At 42.0% G+C, this 18159-nt stretch overlaps 1 protein-coding gene across 1 annotated transcript in view; it reads right to left on the bottom strand.

Moving 5' to 3' along the window:
* The window catches only part of LOC139471416 (anoctamin-7-like), a 144908-nt gene extending 127013 nt beyond the window's left edge, over positions 1 to 17895 (bottom strand). Inside the window, exon 1 of the mRNA XM_071253781.1 lies at positions 17720 to 17895. The gene's annotated coding sequence lies outside the window, so the exon portion shown is untranslated. The remainder of the gene's footprint in view (positions 1 to 17719) is intronic.
* Between the last annotated feature and the right edge of the window lie 264 nt (positions 17896 to 18159).

The raw sequence follows: 18159 nt of genomic DNA, 5'->3' as shown, positions 1-18159 counted from the left end.
TCCACGCATTTGGGATCGATGACATGTATCAACCAAGTCAGCAAGCCTGACCACCCGATCCCGTTAGTCGCCTTTACGACAAGCATAGTCGCCTTACCCGGGTAGTAAGGAGGGGGGGGGGGGGTATCCGGGGAGTAAATTTGGACTCTTCCCATCCCTAGTCAAGTGCCAGTATTACTAAAGGCTAAACATGCTAAATCGTGTGAAAAAAAGCCATAAACATGACACACAAAAAATACAAGTGATGGTTATCACATGTTTTTTATCACTATTGATATTAATTATTTATTTTTTAGCACTCCAACTTTTGAAATGACCAACACTGACCCTTGCAATACTTCAGATATATATATCATATACCAGAACATACATGATTCATATGCTTTAATAGTCGTATTGACTTGCCAGTCAGTATGCATATGTGCATTCCTGGTATATAAAAAGCTAAGTGTTCCTGCTGTGTATATAGTATATAATGTAAGTCGCACAACTGAGAGAACTAACATGACCACATTACTGGTTGGTCATTATATGTTTATGTTAATGAAACTAACATTACAAATAAATGATGCTTGCCATAAAAGGCTTCTGTGCTTGTCGTAAGAGGCGATTATGCTTGTCGTAAGAGGTGGATCAGGTGGTCAGACTCGCTGACTTCGTTGATGCATGTAATCGATCCCAAATTGCGTGGATCAATGTTCATGACGTCAATCACTGGATTGTCTGGTCTAGACTCGATTTTTCACAGACCACTCTCATATCGCTGGAATATTGCTGAGTGCGATGTTAAACAACAAACAAACAAACAAACAAAATGATTCACAGAATAAACCAAAAACAAATAAATGATAAAAGATACTTTGTATAATGTTCTGTGTGATAGATAACAACATTATAACAAAACACAGGTTTAAGGATGTGTCAGAGACCATCTGTCAGCATCCCTAGTCATGCTAGGTTCCGATGGTTGTGGGTTTGAATTCCACTCCGATTATGAACCTTGGTTTGTCAGGTCCAACCTCCATCAGTTGCTGACGTAACGTGTAGGCAGGATGGGTGCAGTCCGCGGTAGTCAGTGAAGCGCTTGACATTTAGTATAGAACTTTAAAGAAGTGGCCTGCTTATCCATGTCATCATTGCATAAGCAAAGACATAGTATCACAACTGCCAAATTTCAATTTTCAGAATTTTTTAAAAATTACTTGAGAGTTTTCATGGAACAATATGCACTTTCTCAAACCAACGGCTAATCAAAATGTACAACGTATACAATATGATACTTTCATCAATTTTACAACAGGTGATTATGGTTTGACTTCATTGCACTATTTTAAATGATTGATATTTTTGTCAACAATCAAAGAAACAGTTACTACAGTAAACTATGTTTATAATGAACACGCTTGAAACAAACTGAGGGATATAGCGAACTGTTTTTTTGGGGGGGGTCCAAACCACACGCTTATAAGAAACTGAGGGATATAGCGAACTGTTTTTTGGGGGGGTCCAAACCACACGCTTACAAGAAACTGAGGGATATAGCAAACTGTTTTTTGTGTGTCCCACTCATGCTTACCACGGTTATAACAATTGAGTGAGTGAGTGAGTGAGTGAGTTGGGTTTAACACCGCTTTTAACATTATTCCAGTTATATCGCGGCGTGTCAACTTAATGTGGGAGGAAAGCCCGAAGTGATGCAGGTCTCAGACGTTTACCACTTCGGTGAAACCCATAAGCACGGGTATGGTGCTGACAAACCTAGAAACATAATCGGGGCGAACCTGGATTCGAACCCACAATCATAGGTTTCTGGCATGCCCAAGGGACGCAACTCTGCACAGACGACTGGGACATCCGTCCCCCCAACGGTTATAACAAACTAAAATTAGTAATCCCTTTGAGTTCATTATAACCGTTGTTTACTGTATCTTACCTTCCATGTCAAATATTTGACTTGGTCAAAGGTGTTTTGATTTCCATGTACCCCATTACTGAACAATGTTAGGAAAATGTATACACCGCCGTCATGGTAACAAGCATTTGCCGATCCCTGTGATCTCAGCAATTCAGTGAAACGTTGAGTAATGGAAACTAACAATGACTTCAGATCACTGCACATGAACATGATGCGTGGAGGCTAAACATGAACATAATGTCATCTAGAGCTTCACGCATTATGCTTTGCACCTCAATCTACTTTTGTTTACAAACTGCGGTAATTGATAAACATGGCAGAAAGGTAAATTTGTTGTAGGATCATCCCTTGGGGATACTAAAAGTTGTCAGCCAATCTCACGGGAAAGGTGAGGTGAAATGGGGTTTAAAGTCGCGTCCAAGATTATTGCACTTATATAGTGACGAGCATGCACGTGTGTGTGTTTGTGTGGCAGTTTGTACTAGTCCGCACTGATGCCGATTTATAGTGTTAGCTCACTGAGATACCATGCCGCAGTTTAACATGAATACACAGTATAATGAAGACACAGTATACTGACTCCGAGCCGACCAGTCCTTGTTTTAGCCCCTTTAAGCCGAGCGCCAGACAGAGTAACAACAAGTACCATCTTTTAACGTCTTTTGATATGACGCGGTCGGGGATCGAACCTCGGACCTTCGAACTCCGGGCAGACCCTCTACCACTAGACCACGGAGGCGGTCATCTCACGGGAAAATGGTGTGATGTATCCTCTGTGTATCCATGATCCCCGAGCCGACAGTCGGCATGTTTCAACAACAAACATCAGGGCTGGGACGAGTCAAAATATACAACCCGGGTACCCACTGCAGATCTGAAGAGTAGGGAACAAAATGTCTGATTGGGAATTGTTTTACCGCAGCACTGCCCCAAACTATTTAGATACATGTATCAAACGATCAGATCATGCCTACAATGAATTTGACTGAAGCTTTATCTTTACTCCAACATATACAAGTCAAACGAAATGAGTGCATATTCAGAAAGAAATGCGAACATTTGCGACTTGTAGTGTAACCACTGAGCTATAATGAGTTTTTGTCAATAAACAATATATGACTTGACTAACCACGGGTCCGGGTAGTCTTATATACTGTATATACTGAGAACCAATACCAATGAAAAAGTACCGGCCAGATGTGTTACCATTTCACACGTACATTCATCTAAAATGTCAAAAGTCAATCTTGACTGCAGACCTGTTAACTGAAGCTTGGTGTGTTCAGTGTTCAATGAACTTTGTTGGACCATCCACTTCTCATCGTGATCTGAGCCGTAGGGTCTTGAATCAATCATGCTCTATTCATAGTCTTGAATAAGTATTTTAACCTTGATAAAAGTACAAAAGAAAAAGATCAATTAAGATCAAAAGAGTTGCACAGCATTGTGTGACAAATGTCATCCTCCTAGAATACCATCGTGTTTCTCTTCAAGGGGGATTAGCTAACATCAAATGTGTTGATGAAGACATTAAGTGGTTTGAGTGGCCAGGCAAACTCTTCACTTGAGCAGCACCACACAGCCTTCACCCTGCCATGTTTGTAGGTCTTTGTGAAAATGTGTCAATGTGACAGTTCGATAGGCTTTCTGGCATGCGACCCTGACGTTTGACGACATGACATTTGTGCATCTGAATACAACTAAGAAGCACAGGACTGGCTATCTCCCAATTCACCATCCTACACAAGCATCAGTGATTTTCTTTTCTACTTTGCTCATTAAGTAAGGATAAGAATTTATGGATGAACAACTTCTTTATTACAATTAAGATTATCACTTGCATGATAACGGTGTTAGAACCTACACCGAAACGTCGCTTTTAATTGTAATAAAGAAGTTGTTCATCCATAAATTCTTATCCTTACTTAGTACTCCCAACTTCTAAATGCCTATCAAAGAAGTTCTTTGCTCCTGTTTGGCTTCTATGGATCAAATGAGGGAGTAATTAGGGGGACCTCCCACTTGTTTTAGGGTTTTGTCTGGACTTTGCAGAAAGCTATCTTAGCGCTACGATTATCATAAGTCTACATCAGAGTATCGGAGTAACGATCAATGTAGCTTTAAGATCACATTAACTGGACCCTGCTCAGAGGCCATATTAGGACCAAGTCTGAAGCTCTGAAGATTTTGTCCTTTAGTATGTCCTCTGTCAGGTGATCGCCGAATTGCGCAGAGTCCAGTTTAAAGGTATAACCTGCCAGCATGGGTACACTCAGCACCAGCCAGCAGAAAACAGCACGAGTGTCCGAGTCAACATTCAGCAATTCAGGCACAAAGGGACCCCATCTACATGCGGTGAGGTGAGGTGAGGTGAGACATCGCGTCCAAGATTATGGTGTTTATATAGTGATGTGCATGCACGTGTATGTGTGTCTGTGTGGGTGCTTGTACTAGTCCAGACTAATGCCGATTTATAGTGCTAGCACACTGAGATACCATGCTGCAGTTTAACATGAATACCTCACTCAGACACAGAATACTGACTCCGAGCTGACCAGTCTTTGTTTTAGACCCTTTAGGCTGAGCGCCAGGCAGCGTAACAACAAGTACCATCTTTTAATGTCATTTGGTATGTCATTTGTCCAAGCTTATTATGATGATTACAGTATCCCCTACCAGTGCATCATGGGAATATTCATCCCAGAATTTCCTCGGCTCGGTGCTGACCGAGTCCAGATGTGCATCATCATGTGACCATATACAAAGACCGCATGGATGAGCCTTCTGACAGGGCAGAACAATGACACATACAAGTGTGACCCCAGTGGAATTCTGTGAGGTTTCCAGTGATTCAAGCAATATAACATAGTTATTGTATCCCGTACATCGCACCACTATCTTGGTCCCCTGGTAAGATCCAAGGGCAGAATAGAACATATATCCAGTCTCCATGCTTGCAAGAACAGTTCGGTCCCCAGTCTCCATGCTTTTAAGGACAGATCGGTCCCCAGTCTCCATGCTTGCAAGGACAGACCAGGTCCCCAGTCTCCATGCTTGCAAGGACAGAACAGGTCCCCAGTCTCCATGCTTGCAAGGACAGAACATATATCCAGTCCCCATGCTTGCAAGGACAGAACAGGTCCCCAGTCTCCATGCTTGCAAGGACAGAACAGGTCCCCAGTCCCCATGCTTGCAAGGACAGATTGGTCCCCAGGCTCCATGCTTGCAAGGACAGAGCAGGTCCCCAGTCTCCATGCTTGCAAGGACAGAACAGGTCCCCAGTCCCAATGCTTGCAAGGACAGATAGGTCCCCAGTCTCCATGCTTGCAAGGACAGAACAGGGTCCCATCTCCATGCTTGCAAGGACAAATAGGTCCCCAGTCTCCATGCTTGCAAGGACAGAACAGGTCCCCAGTCTCCATGCTTGCAAGGACAGAACATATAACCAGTCTCCATGCTTGCAAGGACAGAACAAGTCCCCAGTCTCCATGCTTGCAAGGACAAATAGGTCCCCAGTCTCCATGCTTGCAAGGACAGAACATATATCCAGCCTCCATGCCTGCAAGGACAGAACAAGTCCCCAGTCTCCATGCTTGCAAGGACAGAACAGGTCCCCAGTCTCCATGCTTGCAAGGACAGGTCTCCAGTCTCCATGCTTGCAAGGACAGAACAGGTCTCCAGTCTCCATGCTTGCAAGAACAGCACAGGTCCCCAGTCTCCATGCTTGCAAGGACAGAACAGGTCCCCAGTCTCCATGCTTGCAAGGACAGACCAGGTCCCCAGTCTCCATGCTTGCAAGGACAGAACAGGTCCCCGTCTCCATGCTTGCAAGGACAAATAGGTCCCCAGTCTCCATGCTTGCAAGGACAGAACAGGTCCCCAGTCTCCATGCTTGCAAGGACAGAACAGGTCCCCAGTCTCCACGCTTGCAAGGACGGATCGGTCCCCAGTCTCCATGCTTGCAAGGACAGAACAGGTCCCCAGTCTCCATGCTTGCAAGGACAGAACAGGTCCCCAGTCTCCATGCTTGCAAGGACAGAGCAGGTCCCCAGTCTCCATGCTTGCAAGGACAGATCGGTCCCCAGTCCCCATGCTTGCAAGGACAGAACAGGTCTCCATGGTTTGCAAACCATTGGATGATGCGATGGGCATTGCTGTATGCCGAGTACACAATCACAGTGTAGTCAGTCAGTCATTTAGGTCACATTGACCTCTTGAGGGGGATCAAGCCTGGAACATGTACTCTAATGGTCGATATGGTGAGCATTGGTGTATGCCAAGTGCAATGACTTGGTATGTAATTCATGTAACAAGTGTTATGGGATGTAACCATAGACGCCCAGCGAGGACGCCCAATCCCAAGGGGTTGACTTGAGTCTGACTTCAAAAGACAACTCTTAAAACAGGTTCAACACAAATCCAAACAAAGGATGCTAAACATGCTAAAAAGCTTCAATCTTATTCAGTCCATTAAATATATATTTGTCTGACCTGAACAAAATCATAGAGCTAATAAGATCGGGTCATATTAATGTTTGTGTATACCGGTAGTCCAATTATACACCACTGGGAAAATTCAAAGGTTTTTTTGAGAAAGTGCCATCGATGCCAATGCTTGCTGCCAAGTAAAGACTTCTTGGAGATGCTTCTTCCTGGGATGTTATCAACCTGATGGTAGACTAAATCACTTGAGGTTTGAAAAAATGACTCATTTCAAGATTGTGAAACATTTCTTGGAATTCAATTTAAACTAAGTAAAATTTATTTTAGAATCTGAAACTAACTGCAAAACAGTCAATACTTTATTTCTTCAATAAAAAGTCACAAATGTCTCTGATTTTGTGGGAAAAAAGGACATTTTCAATTTAAAGACCTGATAGAAACTCCACAAAAAATAAATTTCCCTTATTTTACTCTTTAAAGCAATTTTCATGAAAATTCAGTTGGTGAAATTCTATTTCAACATGGGATAACATTGAAAGAAATGCCTTCATAAGCATCTAATCTAAGAAAGTGAACAGGATTTTTTTTCACAAAAGTAATTTGGGGATGCATTGTTGAGGAAATTACTTCCTCCATCGAAATGAGACATCCTCCATCTGTTTCAGCTGTGATAGGAGGGTGAGTTTCAGCTGTAGTAGGATGGTGAGTTTCAGATGTAATAGGATGGTGAGTTTAACTTTCAACTGTGATAGAAGGGTGAGTTTCATCTGTGATAGGAGGGTGAGTTTCAGCTATGATGTAAGGGTGAGTTTCAGCTATGATGTAAGGGTGAGTTTCAGCTGTGATATGAGGGTGAGTTTAAGTTGTGATAGGAGGGTGAGTTTCAGTTGTGATAGGAGGGTGAGTTTCAGTTGTGATAGGAGGGTGAGTTTCAGTTGTGATATGAGGGTGAGTTTCAGCTGTGATGTAAGGGTGAGTTTCAGCTGTAATGTAAGGGTGAGTTTCAGCTGTGATATGAGGGTGAGTTTGAGATGTGATAGGAGGGTGAGTTTCAGTTGTGATAGAAGGGTGAGTTTCAGTTGTGATAGGAGGGTGAGTTTCAGCTGTGATGTAAGGGTGAGTTTCAGCTGTAATGTAAGGGTGAGTTTCAGCTGTGATATGAGGGTGAGTTTAAGTTGTGATAGGAGGGTGAGTTTCAGTTGTGATAGGAGGGTGAGTTTCAGTTGTGATAGGAGGGTGAGTTTCAGTTGTGATAGGAGGGTGAGTTTCAGCTGTGATGTAAGGGTGAGTTTCAGCTGTAATGTAAGGGTGAGTTTCAGCTGTGATATGAGGGTGAGTTTGAGATGTGAGGAGGGTGAGTTTCAGTTGTGATAGGAGGGTGAGTTCAGTTGCAATAGGAGGGTGCGTTTCATCTGTGATAGGAGAGTGAGTTTCAGCTGTGATGTAAGGGTGAGTTTCAGCTGTGATGTAAGGGTGAGTTTCAGCTGATGCAAGAGGGTGTTTCAGCTGTGAAGTAAGGGTGAGTTTCAGCTGTGATGCAAGAGGGTGTTTCAGCTGTGAAGTAAGGGTGAGTTTCAGCTGTGATGTAAGGGTGAGTTTCAGCTGGGATGCAAGAGGGTGTTTCTGCTGTGAAGTAAGGGTGAGTTTCAGCTGTGATGTTAGGGTGAGTTTCAGCTGTGATGTTAGGGTGAGTTTCAGCTGTGATGCAAGAGGGTGTTTCAGCTGTGAAGTAAGGGTGAGTTTCAGCTGTGATGTAGGGGTGAGTTTCAGCTGTGATGGGATGGTGAGACAATCTATACAAACAGTCACTTGCTGTACACTACACTAATCCCCATGCAGGGACAATTGTTCAGTCAAATGTTCTATAGTGTAGATACCGTCAATCAATAAAGACTTTAAACGTGGCACAAGCGTGGCGCGGAAACTAAATGGACTAAAATATTTATGCATAAACTTGTTCCATTTTATATGTGACTCCATCAATCAAATGTCTAGGACTGAAACCTTCCTGTTATAAAATAAGTGGTTGAAATGACTCGATCTTGATCCTTTTTAAAGATAGCCCTTCACAAGTTTACAAGCTGTTTGATATTTGATACTAGTACTGGTCATTATCAGAACTGACCAGTGCCAGACATATTTATTCCAACCAGTCCTGTACTGTACAGCTCGTTTCTAGAGTTGACAAGTACTGGTGTACAGGACATTTCAGGTCAGCTTCCAACTCATAAACATGTAGAGCCCATCTTGATGCCTGGCATCCCAGTGAGTGAGTGAGTGGGTGGGTGGGTGGGTGGGTGAGTGAGTATGGTTTTAGCAATATTCCAGCAGTATCACGGCGGGTGACACCAGAAATGGGCTTCACGCACTGTACCTATGTCGGGAATCGAACCCAGGTCTACGGCAGGACTTTAACCACTAGGCTACCCGAACTCTCCGGGACCCCTACTAGCGTGACTGAGGAGGTGATACTAATAACAACAATTTCTAAAACGCTATTCATTCATTGACCCAAAGTCATTAATATGTTGTTAAACATGTTAAACATGTTGAGGACTAAGATCTCTAATACATGTACCTTTCCCTGATGATGGAACAAAACTCCTAGCCTGGACGAATGTCAAGATTTCATGTATCATGTATCACGTATCATGTGTATCATCATGTCCACATATTGAACCACTTCAAGAAGGGCTAGTTAAAAAAGATTGATAATCAGAATTATCGTCGTTGGGAAGAAATATTAATGATCACCAATATGAAACTGTTGTCAGCGATAATTACTCACATAAACTATTGTGATGAAGAAAAGATTAGGTTTACCATGACAGACTTGCCATTGTCCAAGATAAAAAGCAACTGTTTTTGTTATATCTCAAATGTCCACAAAGTAATCTTTGCATAAATGTGTCACTGCTCACCAATGGTTTGAAAGATGCTGATTTCTTTTGGGACTTTCTTGAATATTTGCTTAAAGTTGCTTCTCCGATAATTATCAACACTTGATCAATATTTAGTTAGCGATTATCGATCTCTAAACTCTATAGTCTATATCGCTAGCCAACCCCAACTCCAAGTGTATCATGATGTCCATCCCACCACCTGCTATTTCACGCTGTTGTGTATGTGACAAGTGTCACGCTGTAGTGTATGTGACAAGTGTCACGCTGTAGTGTATGTGACAAGCGTCACGCTGTAGTGTATGTGACAAGCGTCACGCTGCAGTGTATGTGACAAGCGTCACGCTGCAGTGTATGTGACAAGCGTCACGCTGCAGTGTATGTGACAAGCGTCACGCTGTAGTGTATGTGACAAGTGTCACGCTGTTGTGTATGTGACAAGTGTCACGCTGTAGTGTATGTGACAAGCGTCACGCTGTAGTGTATGTGACAAGCGTCACGCTGCAGTGTATGTGACAAGCGTCACGCTGCAGTGTATGTGACAAGCGTCACGCTGCAGTGTATGTGACAAGCGTCACGCTGCAGTGTATGTGACAAGAGTCACGCTGCAGTGTATGTGACAAGGGTCACGCTGCAGTGTATGTGACAAGTGTCACGCTGCAGTGTATGTGACAAGTGTCACGCTGTTGTGTATGTGACAAGCTGTAGTGTATGTGACAAGTGTCACGCTGCAGTGTATGTGACAAGCGTCACGCTGTAGTGTATGTGACAAGCGTCACGCTGTAGTGTATGTGACAAGCGTCACGCTGTAGTGTATGTGACAAGCGTCACGCTGTAGTGTATGTGACAAGCGTCACGATTTACACACATATACAATATACAAGTAATACACACATATACAAAAAACATTATATATTCCACTTGGTATAACATGCTAGAACATTATATATGGAGATTCCAACCCAGAGGTCAGCTGGGAATACAATACCTGACTGTTTGGCTAGTCTGAGGAGTGATAATATACAAGGAACATGTGATGATCCAGGTTAGAATGTGGTCTCCAGCAACCAAGACTTGTCGTAAGAGGCGACTATGCTTGTCGTAAGACGCGACTAATTGGATCGGGTGGTCAGAATGGCTGACTTGGTTGATGCATGTCATCACATCCCAATTGCGGGTGATCGACCTTCATGATGTCAATGACTGGATTTTCTGATCCAGACCTGATTATTTACAGACCGCCGTCAAATAGCTGCATTATTGCTGGGTGCAGCATTAAACACGTTAAAAAACAAACAAACAAACAAACCATCATGATTAACACCATCAGAAACTTTACACAGTTTTCCTTTTGCTCAAAGCTGTAAAGTGATTGGACAGCAATTCTCCTACCATGTCAGTCAAATTGGATTTAAATAAAAGCAACATGAGCAATGGAAGCAAATTGGTCCAGGGTACTTATCATAATAGAAATTGATAAATAATACCCTAGACTATCGAGGATGACTCACAGCACCAGAAATTGGCACTAGTCCTGTAGTCCTTGACAAACTTCCAACTAATGCGAGTCTTCGCTCTAGCTGATATATTTTATCACGGGTTCATAATTCTATATACCGGTACACCGATTCACAAAATGGCGCTTTGTTGCTGATGGCAACATATAACGATCATTATGAGATTAAAAAAAACAAGAGAACCAGCTTCCCACATTATGAAAGTGAATGACTGGTTTGTTAAATCTTTATTAGAAATAATAATGGCTTTGTCAATATAATTACAACGTTTTTCATCTTCTATTATTGAATATCTGCCAGTACCGGCACATGTCTTGCAGTCTGACTTCACAGTGTTTTTTGCCTTTCACTTCCTGGTTCGGCTTATCTGGGGGTCATATCATTTTCTTTCGTATTTCAATGGTCAAGTTAATACCTCGGCTTATCTATGGGGTCGGCTTATCTGCGGTCAAATACGGTAGTTAAGGTATCATAAGGACTAGCAGAAATTTGCCATTTTTAAGGCTATCAGCGTTAGAAATTGGCACTAGTCCTGTAGTCCTTGCCAAACTGCCCAATAGTTGAGGTATCCTAAGGACTAGTAGAATTTTGCCATTTTTTAAGGTTTTGCTATATGTTATCATTATAAGGACTAGTGGACTAAAAATGTTAGTTTCTACCCCTGGCTATGCTATATGATATCATCACAAGGACTAGTGGACTACAACTGTTAGCTTCTATCGCCAACTCACTGTTTATAATTGATTATTTGCCTACCCACTGGCCCCGACGCTACACTGACAGCTCACAATAACCTGATCATCCCGTACCATCAGAATATGTATGTTGAGAACACTGACACAGTCAACTCTCTCCAACACCTATCACATATTCATTCCACTCTGCGTCACATTCTGTTGGTATTATCATTATTATTGGGTGTGTTGTAAATAGCACTATTAACATCATCAATGAATGCCCGGCTATTACAGATGTCCTTGATCAGTGGTAATGAGAGCTATTTCCTGTAGTGGCAAACTGGAAGTGTGATACTGATTGCCCAGTGTGGCCGAGGGAGATTCCACTTAACATGTCATGTGTTCACACTGGGGCTGGAGTGAGTGAGTATGGTATTACGCCGCTTTTAGCAATATTCCAGCAATATCACGGCGGGGGTCACCAGAAATGGGCTTCACACATTGTACCCATGTCAGGAATCAAACCCGGGTCTTTGGCGTGACAAGCGAACGCTTTAACCATAAGGCTACCCGACAGCCCCCATTAGGGCTGGAACGAGTCCACATTTACAATCCGGGTACCCGACACCCTATTACCCGGCCCTACCCAGGCACCTGCTACAGGTCTCAAGATCTGGGTAGTCATGTGGGTACCGGGTCCCACTCAGGACCACCCGACCCGAGGATCCAAATTTCCCATCCCAGGCCTAGCTAACACATGGCATTTCAGCTGAGGATCTTCTCCCAAAAGAGAAACCACATTAATTATTCAATTAATGTTCTATTTTCATCAATTATCTGTAAGGCAAAACTCTGCTATTATTAATTGAATACAGGGTTAGAAATTCATTTTTTATGTGTGCCTCAAGGCACTCAAAAAGATTTAGGGGTGCCCTTTGGAGCCAAAGTGTGGCAAAAAAGATACTTTGATTCTTCTTCAATCTCAGTTAATGTCATTTCACCACAAGCTAGATAAGCGCTGTCATTTAGAAAGTTAACACTCTTCCTTTTTTTATTGGGACTGATAACATTCTATCTGATTTCTGAATCCCCCAGTTTGTTTTTTCATCCATGCTGTGTATTCAGTGCTTTTTACATTCAGTGAAAGAACATTTGGCGATGGGTTCGTTACTTGGTCGATGGTAGGGCGGCGCATTGGCCCAAAAATTGTATTGCAATATGTCTGTATAGGTCTGTATAGCAATGCTTATCGCGATATATTGTGAGCTACAGTGTTTGACAGTGATTGTACATACAGATCCTATTTTCTAAATATTAAAGTAAATATGATCGCCACAATTTTGTAGTCATGGATTCAGTGGGAAGAAAAATCAGTTTCGCCTTTCCGTCATTTTGTCTGTCAATTTCAAAGGGAAACATCAACTGTGAATGAATTTTTCGTCATATTTTAGGTGAATTGATACAAATAATATGAAACCTGTTACATATTTTTTAACCTAAAATACTGGTACAGAGATATTGCAATATGTATCGTTTGAAAAGCATATAGCAGTTATATCGGTTTCCGGTAAAACCTTGCAGGCCTAGTCGACTGCATGTCATCGTACCCCTCGGATCGATGATCATGACGTCAATCACTGGATTGTCGGATCCAGATTTGTTAATTAACAGACCCTCATCATATAGCAGGAACATTGATGAGTACAGCACTAAACCACAAACAAGATAAACGCTGGTTTCATATAAAATACATCAACAGGTATTAAACAAAACAAAAACTTAAATGAAAAAAATTGTCATAAGAATGATACTTAACTGATTGTCAAAAAGAGGTTCTGTATTTAATATAATAAGCATTTCAACATTGTGGTATCAGAGGAATCAATATTCATGACTTTCAGCAGTTATCTTCCTGAACACTTCCCCGGTTGACATATGAGACAGATGAGGCTGCACACTGTTGACAGAGATGCATGTGATGGCACTAAATAATCAAAGAAAGGATGAACCGAAACTCTCAATTCCTCGAGGGACCTACAGATAGATTACCAAGTCCTTACTGAGATTGACATCATAATCTTGTTTGTTTGTTTGTTTGTTGTTAAATGCTGCACTCAGCAATATTCCAGCTATTTGATGGCGGTCTGTAAATAATTGAGTATGGAACAGACAATCCAGTGATTGACATCATGAGCATCGATCCACGCAATTGGGACACGATGACATGCATTAACGAAGTCAGCAAGCCTAACCACCCAATCCCATCCATTAGTCGCCTCTTACAGCCAGCATGGGTTGCTAAAGACATATTCTACCCCAGTTCTTCACGGGTCGACATCAGAATCACTCGTGGATCCAGGGAGGGGCTGCTGGAGGTGCGAATGCCCCCTTTTTTCAGACACCTTACATGTTGAGTATGTTCTTGACACTTCATGACTTAGGTATTATATATCGTGGATCATATCGAAGCTCATGTGTTGTTTAAGTGCTTCATTTCACCTTACTTACTGTATACACACAGATCTGTATGACAATGGTTTCACTGAGTCTGTATGACAATGGTTTCACTGAGTCTGTATGACAATGGTCTCAATGAATCTGTATGACAATGGTCTCACTGATTCTGTATGGCAATGGTTTCACTGATTCTGTATGACCATGGTCTCACTGAATCTGTATGACAATGGTCTCACTGAATCTGTATGACAATGGTCTCACTGAATTTGTATGACCATGGTCTCACTGAATCTGTATGACCATGGTCTCACTGAATCTGTATGACAATAGTTTCACTGAATCTGTATGAGCATGTTTCACTGATTCTGTATGACAATGGTTTCTCCGATTCTGTATGACAATGGTTTTACCATGTTTACTGGTTCTGCATTACAATGGTTTCACTGATTCTGCATAACAATGGTTTCACTGATTCTGTATGACAATGGAATCACTGATTCTGTATTACAAGGGTTTCACTGATTCTGTATGACAATGGTTTCACTGAATCTGTATGAGCAGGTTTCACTGATTCTGTATGACAATGGTTTCACTGATTCTGTATGACAATGGTTTCACTGAATCTGTATGAGCAGGTTTCACTGATTCTGTATGACAATGGTTTCAATGAATCTGTATAAGCAGGTTTCACTGATTCTGTATGACAATGGTTTCAATGAATCTGTATGACTGTTTCATCAAGCAGGGTGCTGATTTGCTTCAATCAATGCCAAGCCTCTAATACATGAAGAAATTATCCTGACTGCGATAGAGCTTTAGTCAGTCTCAGATAATCACCAGGTCGATTTGTTTCAACCAACTTCCCCCTGTCATTAACTAAATTATACTCATCAAGGCGGATCATTAACATTTCCTGTTGTCAAAGTTGATCTCAAGAAAGACACATCGCCAGAACCAAGAGACCTTGGGAGATAAGTTAATCCTCTACACAATTAAACATCATTATTCCAGTATGTACTTATCCCTGGGAAATCCTGCACATCTAGACGGGACCGTTCCTATTGAAATTACAGGTTTACAAATTACTGGGTAAAAGAACCAAAGGGTCAGTCCTAACACACCTTTCACTACTCAGGAATGTTCACCATGCTCGCCAACCGTAACCATGGTAACCATCCAAAAATAAAGGTCGCCTCCCAAATTTAAAAAAGTGACGTGGTTCCGTTTACCTAGATGATTATTATTTCAGTTGTAGTTTGTGACATAACAAGGAGAACACAGGAGTTATCTGCAATACTGTTAGTTGTGTATTGACATTTTGACATTTGTTAATATCATACTATCACAGTTTTATTGACGTCTTGCCATATGTTTCCTAAATTGACACCGTCAAACATAAAACCTATGTCCCATGTCACCTGGGTCACTTCTGTGTGTATACAGTAAGCAAGGTGAAACAAGGCACTTAAACAACACATGGCCTTGGATATGATCCACGATATATAACACCCAAGTCATGAAGTACCAAGGACATAGTTAGCAGGAAAGGTGTCTGAAAAATGGGGGCATTCGCACCCCATCCCTCGATCCACTGGTGATTCTGATGTCGACCCGTGAAGAACTGGGGTAGAATAGGTCTTCAGCAACCCATGCTGGCTGTAAGAGGCGACTATGCTTGTCGTAAGAGGCGACTAATGGAATCGGGTGATCAGGCTCGCTGACTTGGTTGATGCATGTCATCGTATCCCTATTGCGTGGATTGATGCTCATGACGTCAATCACCGGATTGTCTGGTTCAGACTCAATATTTACAGACCATCGTCAAATAGCTGGAATATTGCTGAGTGCAGCATTTAACAACAAAAAAACAAACAAGATTTTGATGTCAAACTCAGTTATGACAACTTGGTAACCTATCTGTAGGTCCCTCGAGGAATTGAGAGTTTCGGTACATCCTTTCTTTGATGATTTAGTGCCATCACATGAGAGAACCGATGGCCTCGTGGTGGGTAAGAGTACAATGTCTTCTCATATAACATGAGTTAGATAACATAACATTAATAACTACACTGACATTAATTAGGAATTTTTTAGTTCCAATTGAGGAATTTTTACAGCGAATTTGTGCCTGACTATCAGCCTTAGGGCAGGTCCATACACTGGAATAATGCTACCGGCAGGCTGTTTCTCCGAGTAGCACAATTATTCAGCCATGTCATAGAGCTGCATGCTTATAAAGCTACAGGTGGTTATCGTATGATCCCATTATACAGCTATACACCATGTCACATACTCATTTCCATGTAACCACACATTTCTGTTTACCTACACAAATATAGATTTTTTTCTGAGGTTTCTCATTGTGTTACACATGTAGATAATCCATACCCTCTTCAGATATTATTCATGATGGAAACTACTAAATTGAAGTTAACAAGTCCACAATCGTACCTTGTCGTTTGAAGCAATGTGTCAGAATGTCACCATGACTCCCTTCATGAGTCAGTCCTTATCCCTTCATGAGTCAGTCCTTATCCCTTCATGAGTCAGTCCTTATCCCTTCATGAGTCAGTCTTTATCCCTTCATGAGTCAGTCCTTATCCCTTCATGAGTCAGTCCTTATCCCTACATGTTACACACTTTGATATTCAAAAGAGAACTAAAAAATATTTGTAAATCATTTTTGCGTAAACGATAACTGATGATGTTACCTTACATCCCATAATTTCATCAGCAGAATCTCAACGCATAAGCCGCAGGTCCTAATGATATCCTTCTAGACACTAGGGCTGGGACGAGTCCAAATTTACTACCCAGATACCCACCCCTCTATAATCCAACCCTACCCAGTACCCGCTGTAGGTCTCAAGAGATGGGTACAAGATGTCCTTTTGCGAACTGTTTGACCAGAGCTCTGGTTAAGAGCACTTAGGTGCACTGCAAAATGATCTGGTCATGCATACACTGAAGTTGACTGACGCTTCGTCTTTATTCAAAAATATATGTCAGAATGAATGCATGGATAGTCGGAGAGAAATGCGAACATTTGAGACCTCTTGTGTATTCACAGAGTTCTAGGCCTAGATACTTTTTCTCATTAACAATATATCACATGACGAATCACTACCTACTCAGGACCAGTGTAACCCAAGTACTCGAGTTACCCATCCCAGGCCTGATAGACAAACCCTTCCAAATCTAGTTATTTGAATTTTCTGAAAGTCCATGGATACTTTAGCTGTTAACATCACTGCCCCGTATATATAATGACTGCAGCAATTTCTGCTGTAAGTGACCATGAATAGTATATTTGATCCTGGAATTCTCACGCCTCTATAGGTCTACAAGAAATGGCCATTCCACTCAACACCTCCAAATGACCACGAACATTCTCTCAATAGACCTAGTGCTCCCGTTGATGCATCTAAGTTTCGAGTGTGGGTGATTGTCTTGCAGGTACATGTTATTGAATACTGCAGCTGGTCGTCAGAATGAATTTGTCGCGGGCAGATATTGAAATGTACGACCGAAGAGCCAGCCTCCATCATTCATATAGGAAACATGGCGTTCTGCCAGTTTACGAACCACTAAAGCACTAATACCATATACCATGTTAGAATGAATACAACTGTTTCAAACTGGTTTTGCGTGGACAGTCAGGTATGCTGGAATGTTTTCCATCGATTACCCTTCGGTAGTGATGCCTTCGCTGTTTACTGGTATAAACGCAGGCTCTTTCGAACAGCCACGATGCGCTTTACACTCGCACCTGGCGAAACACAAACTGACTTCAAAAACATCGAGACTTACCTAATGACAGACAATCATACAAGATGCTTTCAAACGGTGTTATAATCCATTAGAAATCGCGAGTACACATGACATTCAGGTATCCAGTCCGCGGCATACTTGTACTGTTAATATCCCACTGTCATTTGTGCACAGCGCTACACACAACTATTGTGACCGATACATATGTTCCCTGTGAAATACTATCCGCCCCGGCAGATCTTCTATGCGATCGATGCCATGCACGGATAGTTTTCGTCGAGGACAAACGTCCGTATGTGACAAGGAAACTTGTTTGGATAACGAAGCCACAAGACTAAACCGTTTTTTATAGGGGTCGCGAGCAGGTCGAGCAAGAGGAAGAGATATCGGATGCATTTTGTTGAGACAATTTTTAAGTGGTAGTGTGTGTTGACACGTTAATAGATATTGGACCTTAATTACGGGAATTATTTCCAAGA

This window comes from Haliotis cracherodii, unplaced genomic scaffold (genome assembly GCF_022045235.1).
Source record: "Haliotis cracherodii isolate W230 unplaced genomic scaffold, xgHalCrac1.p SCAF_22, whole genome shotgun sequence".
Lineage (NCBI taxonomy): Eukaryota > Metazoa > Mollusca > Gastropoda > Lepetellida > Haliotidae > Haliotis > Haliotis cracherodii.
The sequence above is the reverse complement of the archived record's forward strand: the minus strand, read 5'-3'. Positions and strand labels throughout refer to the sequence as shown.